The following is a 7,599-nucleotide window of genomic DNA, read 5'->3' as shown; positions in this document are numbered from 1 at the left end:
CTTCAGATAAAGACTTTCAAACTTTTAGTAGCCCCGGATTGGTGCAGTCTGTTGGAAGTTCTGTTTATATTATGATACTATCTTTTAATTTGATTCTAAAAGCATTATTACGATCCAACGGTTACCCGTGTTGACAAAAAATGCTTATCATACAATTTTCATATTTGAAAAAAATGATTATCATAATCTTTCATACATTTTCATAGAGTAAAAGTGTATATACGAAATTAGCAAAATAAGCATTTTTTTCACATATGAAATTGTATGACAAGCATTTTCTCCATACTATGAAATTGCATGATAAGCATTTTTTCCATAAATGAAAATTCAAACAATTTTTGTTTCGAAATTTCGTGTTTCAACCGAAACACTCACCAAGGACTTTTTGTCATGAGAAAACCCAGAGTGTAACTGGCAGTTAACACGCAGATAAACTGCATTTGGTGGTTTTAACCATGAAAGTTTATTATGACCTTTTCACATGGAAATAAATACCAAAAAAGTAACTTTTTGATTAAGGCTAGATAATTTCTAGCTTGAAACTTATGATGGCTGACAAATTTTTTTACAAATTTATTTTTATCTTAGCAAATGAAACAAAAGATCATAATCGTGTTTACAAAAAACACCATACTGTATTTTTTGGGTTTTTTGGGTGAGAAACTCATCCTGGACTACGTTAAAAACACAAAAATGTCAAATTTTGCAACCAAATTAATTTTTCGTAAAATTTGTATTTTAGAACAAATGCAAATTTGCAGCCAAAAAAGGGATTAAAAATTTTTTATCTCAAGTTTTTGTTTTTGTTTATGAAAAAAATGCATATCATACAATTTTCATACATGAAAACTTTATGATAAGCTTTTTCTGACCGAAATGAAATTATGTTTTTGATTGTTTATTTGCCCTCTATCATAAATATACTTATTTAAATCTATTTAAGTTACCCAGACAAGTTTTGTGGTGATTTTTGAAAACTTTATTTTTTTCTATGACAAAATGACTTTTTCATAATTTTCATACATTAAAATTGTATGACAAGCATTTTTTTCCATAGACTTCATATATGAAACTGTATGATACGCATTTTCTTCTATGGACGTCAACCCGGGTTAGCGTAATTACTCTCTAAATGATTGTTTTCTTTCACTAGTCTGGTTCAAAATCAGAGAAAAAAACACAAAGTTGATCTCACAGCAACCTCGTTTTTCCGGTAATCAGATAGATTTTTTATAGAATATGAAAATCAGTTGAGTTGAAACAGTATTTAGCAGAAGAATCAAAAATTATTTGTGCACAAATTGTGTGTTTTGTCAATTGTAAGCCGATTCCGCAACAGACTAAAAACAGATTTGTCGCAGAATCCGCAACCTTTCGATTTTTTTATAAATATATTTTACTGTTTTGAATTCCACGACTAAATAGATAAAACACTATCGCTGCAAATCACTCCAAAAAACAAGCGATGTTGTGGAATCTGCAACAAAATTTGCTGAGCTCGGAACAGTTTGTGGAATCCGCGAATAACTAGTATTGAATGTGATGTATAGTAGTAAACTTACGCTGTCGTGAAAAACGCAATTGTGAGCGGAATTCACAAATTTTTCATAGAATTGCATTTGCAGAATACGGAACAAATAGTTGTAATCACTCGTTGCGGAATCCGCGACAAAATTAATGTGCAGACAAAACTTAGTGCCGGCAATTTTGTTAGTGGAATTCGCTCACAATTTGGAATGTACATAAACACTTGTTTTGGATTCCAGTGGCGCAAAACACCAAAATGTGTGCCTATCCAGTGCACAGGTTGGTATCGTAATGAAAGAACCAATGCACCGAGAAAAACAGCGAGACAAATTGTAGTCGATGAGAAAACTAGTGTAGGTGATAACAGTTTTGTCCCATTTCAGCACTTCATCTACAAAATTTTTTTTTTAATTGGGAATAACTTTGCGCAAGGAATTTTGAGTAATCTGTTATGTAGCTTCTTAACAAGAATGACCAGCTGTGTTATATTGCTGAAATCAGCTATAACTCTTGTGTAAAGGTGAACTTCTAGAGAATTTATGGGATCTAAAAGCATCGGAAATGAGTTCGATCGAAGGAAGAGAAATCGATAGAAGTTGCACTGGTTGTTAGGCGAGGTAGGCAAAAACATCGAAAAAAAATTGACAAGGAGCGAAATCTGATATAAAACTCTGGGTCGGCTTCACAATTGGAGAGCGACAAGCAAGGGTAACTTGATCGGTAATATATATATATTTTTCAAGCTGCAGAACTCCTTGTGATGATTTTAAGAGCTTGTAATTCACAGCCTTCGAGTAATTGCTGATCATATTTAATGGGAGTGAATTCGTAAACGAATTTTGAACGTTGAAAATAACCGACCTAAATACCCTAAACTAGGTCATGATATTTGATTATTTTGCTGAAGTTTTTAGCCGATATAATCAATTAAACTCTAATTCAGGTAATATCATTTTGTTGTTTTTTGATTGTGTTGTTGTTTTTGTAGCTGTAAAGGGACGGGTCGTCCAGGTCGTGTTTCCTTTGTCGTTTTTTTTTCCGATTTCTACAATGGAAGATTGTGGAGAATGATTCGTCGTTTCATTTTGTCCCTCAAATAACAACTCTGGCTTTCCCAAGATTTTTTGGTTATAACTGGCGGAATTCGTTGATTAGTAAGCCACAGCGGTGCTTGGAAAAAATTTGTTTAGCTAAAAATTTTAAAACTTCAAATTTTAAAACCTCTTCTCCTCTACATTCTCACAGACAATGTCACAGAAGCTGAGAAAGAAGTTTCGCATTAAATCAATTGTCGAAAATGAGCTGAAGATTTTCTTCCAATTTTGTGAGCCTTCTTGAAAAAAAATGGATTTGTTTCTGTAATTGGACGAAAATTGGAAACTTTGTGGAGCGAACATCACGGAAATTTTGAAGCTTTCTTTATTTCCACTCTTGGATTCCAATCTTTCCACAAATTTTTGATTTTCTATGTTATTTTATAAGGAATCGAAGAGTTACAAAAGTTATTTTTAGGCTGCCTTCCTCAAACTGGTGTCAGTAACTTTCTTTGCTCCTAAGCTCCTAAGAAATCTTAGTCTGCTTGTGTTTCTTGTTGCGAAGAATCATCAAAAGACACAAATACGAACTCTGAGCCAAGACTGCAGATAAAGACTTTTAAGCTTTCAGTAGCCCCGGATTGTTGGAAGTTCTGTTTATATTATGATACTCTTTTAATTTGATTCTAAAAGCTTTATTACTAACCAACGGTTTACCGTAACTACTCTCTAAATTATTGTTTTCTTTCACTAGTCTGGACAATACCAGAGAAAAAAAAACAAAATTGACCTCACAGCCACCTCGCTTTTCCGGTCATCAGATAGATCTTTTATAGAATATGAAAATCTGTTGAGTTGAATCAGTATTTAGAAAGAGTCAAAAATTAATTGTGTTTAATTTATGTATTTTGTCAATTGTAAGCGGATTCCGCAACAGACTGAAAACAGATTTGTCGCAAAATCCGCAACCTTTCGATTTTTTTTAAAATCTGTTTTACTGTTTTGGGTTCCACGACTAAATAGGTAAAACACTATCACTGCAAATCACTCCAAAAAACAAGCCGTCTTGCGTTAAAAATGCATTGGAAACAGCCTGATATGAGTTACTTCTGTCTCAAACAAATAATATAACGAAAGTAATGAACTTTTGAATTTTGGCAACAATTTTCAAAGACGATTATTTCTAAAATTTGAATTTTTAAATTACCAGACATTGATCAAGGCATACAAAAACATGTCATACAAAAGACAGAGGAGTTTTAAGCGTTTTTGAAAAAGTTATGAAGAGAAAAGGAAAAAAGTCCATAATTAGTATACCCAGGACTATGTTATACACAGAAAAAATTAATTTTCGCATGCAAATTTTTTTCAAAAAAGGTTTGTTTGAATACAAAAATCAATTTGCGGTTGAAAAAGAAAACACAAAAAAATTTTTGGGAGCAATTTCAAAAAAACTTAAAAAAATTTTGTCGTCGCCATCAAAAAAATGCTAGTCTTACAATTTCCATATATGGAAATTGTATGCCTAGTATTTTTTTTCAGAAAAAAAGTCAATGTTTTCTGTCGTAGCAGCCCAAAACACGCTTAAATGTTTTGCCAGCAGTTGGATTGATTGTTCAAAGCTTTTTTTTTCACAAAATTTTTTTTTAAAAATTCTAATCATACAATTTCCATATATGGAAATTGTATGGTTAGCATTTTTTTTTCATACCAGTTTTTTCCTTTTTTTATGAAGAGATACCAATTTCGATACCAAACCAACTATAAAATACCTTTGAAATTCGATTAAACTCATTTCGCAAAAATGTATGAAATTTGTATGACTAGCATTTTTCCATAGACTAAGTGTATGAAATTGTATGATTAGCATTTTCGGTCTGTAGAGGTCAACCTGGGAATACAGATCGGGATTTTACTGATCACAATTTAATGTGATAGTTTTTAGGAATTTGAACGTCAGGTTGGTCTATTTCTCAGAAATGCAAGTTTAGGTTTGAAAAGACTGGAATTCTATGGGTAATAGTCGAATATAAAGCTAAATTGTTGCTAAAAAGATGTCATTATGATCCAATATCGATTCATCCATTGTGATCCAGTAGATGCGCTGTCATCCATTGTGATGCGTTGCTCAAATCCAATCATAATCTAAGCCAACTCAATATGATATAGACGGCAAATGGGTAGCTAGTTTACTGTCCCCATTTTCACCCCAACCACACCCCTATACCCCAGCAGTATACCGCCCTCATATTTATCACCCCCACATTTTCTCCCAAACATCACAATAAACTGACCCCACTCACAGTTATTCCAACTTCCTCGCCACATTTAACCAATTACACCCCCCTCTCGATTCCACATTTGCCCATCGACCGTTTCCAAAAAATTAAAGTTCGTTAAAATATAAGGAACGCGATTATAATCTATGTTTTTTTTTCTTGTAATTGATTATTGTTTGTTCGGAAAATCCATGAAATGAATATTTTCGTAGTTGCTTTCTCTAATTTTTTCAGTTTTCTGAAAAACTCGAACCCGAACGAACATGTTCATCCCCGTATTCACTGCTAAGTTCCCCAATCCCACGTAGTCCACGGCTACCCCCCACTACGGAATCCCCCGCCCCAGCCTTTGAATGCGCCCCTCCCACCAAAACGTGCACGTCTACCACCTCTTCACCTCTCTACTATCCTCCTTCTTTAACGCTTCTAACCATGCGTTTGAATTGACCCACGCGTTTAACAACACCCTTCCCACACCGGAAATAGGGGTGGGGGTAACAACACCCTTCCCACACTGGGGTAGGGGTATACCTCGTTGGGTAAAAAAATGAACTGAAAGAACTAAAAAAAAACACGCGATTGAAGTTTTGAAAAAATTAAACAGAGTGAGAGAAAACAGAGAATTTAAGTTGAAAATAGCATATTGCTGAAGCAACTTTCCCGCACTATGATAAATCATGAAATAAGTCATAATTGATTCTGAAAGTCACTGTGATTTGTAACATACCAATGGAAAGTCTGAAATAAACCTTCGTGAAACTTGTTGATAAGAAAGATTATCGTTACATGCTTTGGCGAATGCTGAACAGCGATTACTATCATCCTTCCGACAGCCGACAGCACGTCGAACTTGAGCAAAGCAATCTTTTCTTTCACCCTGTTTTTTCAAATACACCTGATACCAGATCTTCTCCGGTATTTTTTCCCTCAGACTGGCGCATCAGATTTTACCTTTGACCTTTGACAAAATACCGTGAAGACGAAACTACAAAATCGACTGCACAGCACAGTACATATTATTTGAGAAATAAATTCAATGGCTGCATGTCATTAATTTCAACAACAGAAAACATAGCAAAAGCAAAAATTGAGAAAAAAAATTCGACAAGGACATCATCAAAAGGAAAAAGGAAGAAAAGAAAAGATCTGACAAAATATTCATGTCTTCATCAAAAAAAATCTTTGCATTTCACCACTATATGTTTGCGTATATCTTGAAATTGATTTGTAACCCCTAGTTGAGCAAACAAAGCGGCGTGAAATCATTCTGTGGAGAGCGAGTTTGAGAGTAAAACAAACTTGAATTTTTTAAAGTATCTTTTGAAATAAAAAATAAGGAAGCACTTGTTGAGCATGTTGTTTGGGTCTCCCTTGTCTTAATGTGAAAAGTTGCCCTTCCCTTGTCTTGATTTGAATTGTGTTTGTGTGTAGATGCGTTTTCCTCTCGTTGTTTCTTGAAAACTGTCGTCCTTTTGTATCCTTGTATCGAGTATAGCCTGTTGCTTGCCATAAACCAGAAACAACTGAACAAAGCAATCATTTTCGAGTTAACCAAACCAAAAAAATAGGAAAATTTTTTTCATAAATATTTTTGAAACAAAAGCCAACACATTTTAACAGTAAACAAACTGAAAAAAGTTTCATAAACCTTTCAACGTTTTGATGAAATTTTTTTTCAGCTTATCAAAAAACTTTTTGAACAATTTCTCAAAAAATGTCAAACAAGCAAAAACCTAATAGATAGTAGGATTTTTGTTTCTCGAAGAAAAATCTAAAATCAACTCATTAGAAAAAAAAACAAAAAAACACTTAATTTTTTGGTTAAATTACAACAAAACAATCACCATTCCAAACAGGCATTCAAATTTTTAATTTGTATTTGAAGTAAAATTGAATTAAAAATTTGCAAGTTTGAAGTAAAATGTCCGAAAAGGAACAAGCGCCATCTTTATCTACGGCTCTCAAAAACTAGGAACGATACCAATACCAACAACACGTCGAAAATAACTGCAAAAAATACCTCCAACAAATTCAGGCTAGCTTGAATTAAAATGAGCCGGTCTATGGAGTTTTTACAACCACAGAAAGAAAGAGGGTCCCATAGTAGTTCTTTGAATGCTTCGTGCAGAAGACAGAAGACCGATTGGAACAAATGATAGTAATAGCAACCGAAGTGTTCGCAAATGGATTTCCAGAAGACTACGACGACGCTATGGAGACATATGCATGTCCTTCACGCCAACTTTTAGAGCTATCCCCCCACAATGCCAAAACTTTAGACGATGACTTAATCAGCGTTTCTGGTTCTAATACAAAAAAATTTTGACAAAATGACGATTGTATCCAAACGAATACCTTTCGTCAAGAACAATCATGTCAAAAAAAACTTAACTCAGCCCTCTAGCAACCGCGTGAACAATTCATCTAATGGAGAGCCAAATAACTTTCAGAACGACATGCCACTTCACTGAAACTCAGTCAACGATGTACTGCAAATATCTTTGTACCACTCTGCAAACGAATCATTGTCTAGAGAGTAAACCTATCTAACTTCTCAGTCAAGAGAAGAAAACTTGGAACAAGAAAAGCTTACAGGATATGAACTACCTATTCAACTAAAAAATCATCATTACTTGCTTCAGTACAACAAGCGTCGCCAGCCAAATTACATTTGAATTGAAGCAATGATTCGTTTCAGTTTTCAGCTCCTGCAGTTGATGCAAATCTACACGGAAAGTATTCATTGGAATTTTCATTTG

This window comes from Symsagittifera roscoffensis, chromosome 8, assembly GCF_963678635.1.
Source record: "Symsagittifera roscoffensis chromosome 8, txSymRosc1.1, whole genome shotgun sequence".
NCBI classification, from domain to species: domain Eukaryota; kingdom Metazoa; phylum Xenacoelomorpha; order Acoela; family Convolutidae; genus Symsagittifera; species Symsagittifera roscoffensis.
The sequence above is the reverse complement of the archived record's forward strand: the minus strand, read 5'-3'. Positions refer to the sequence as shown.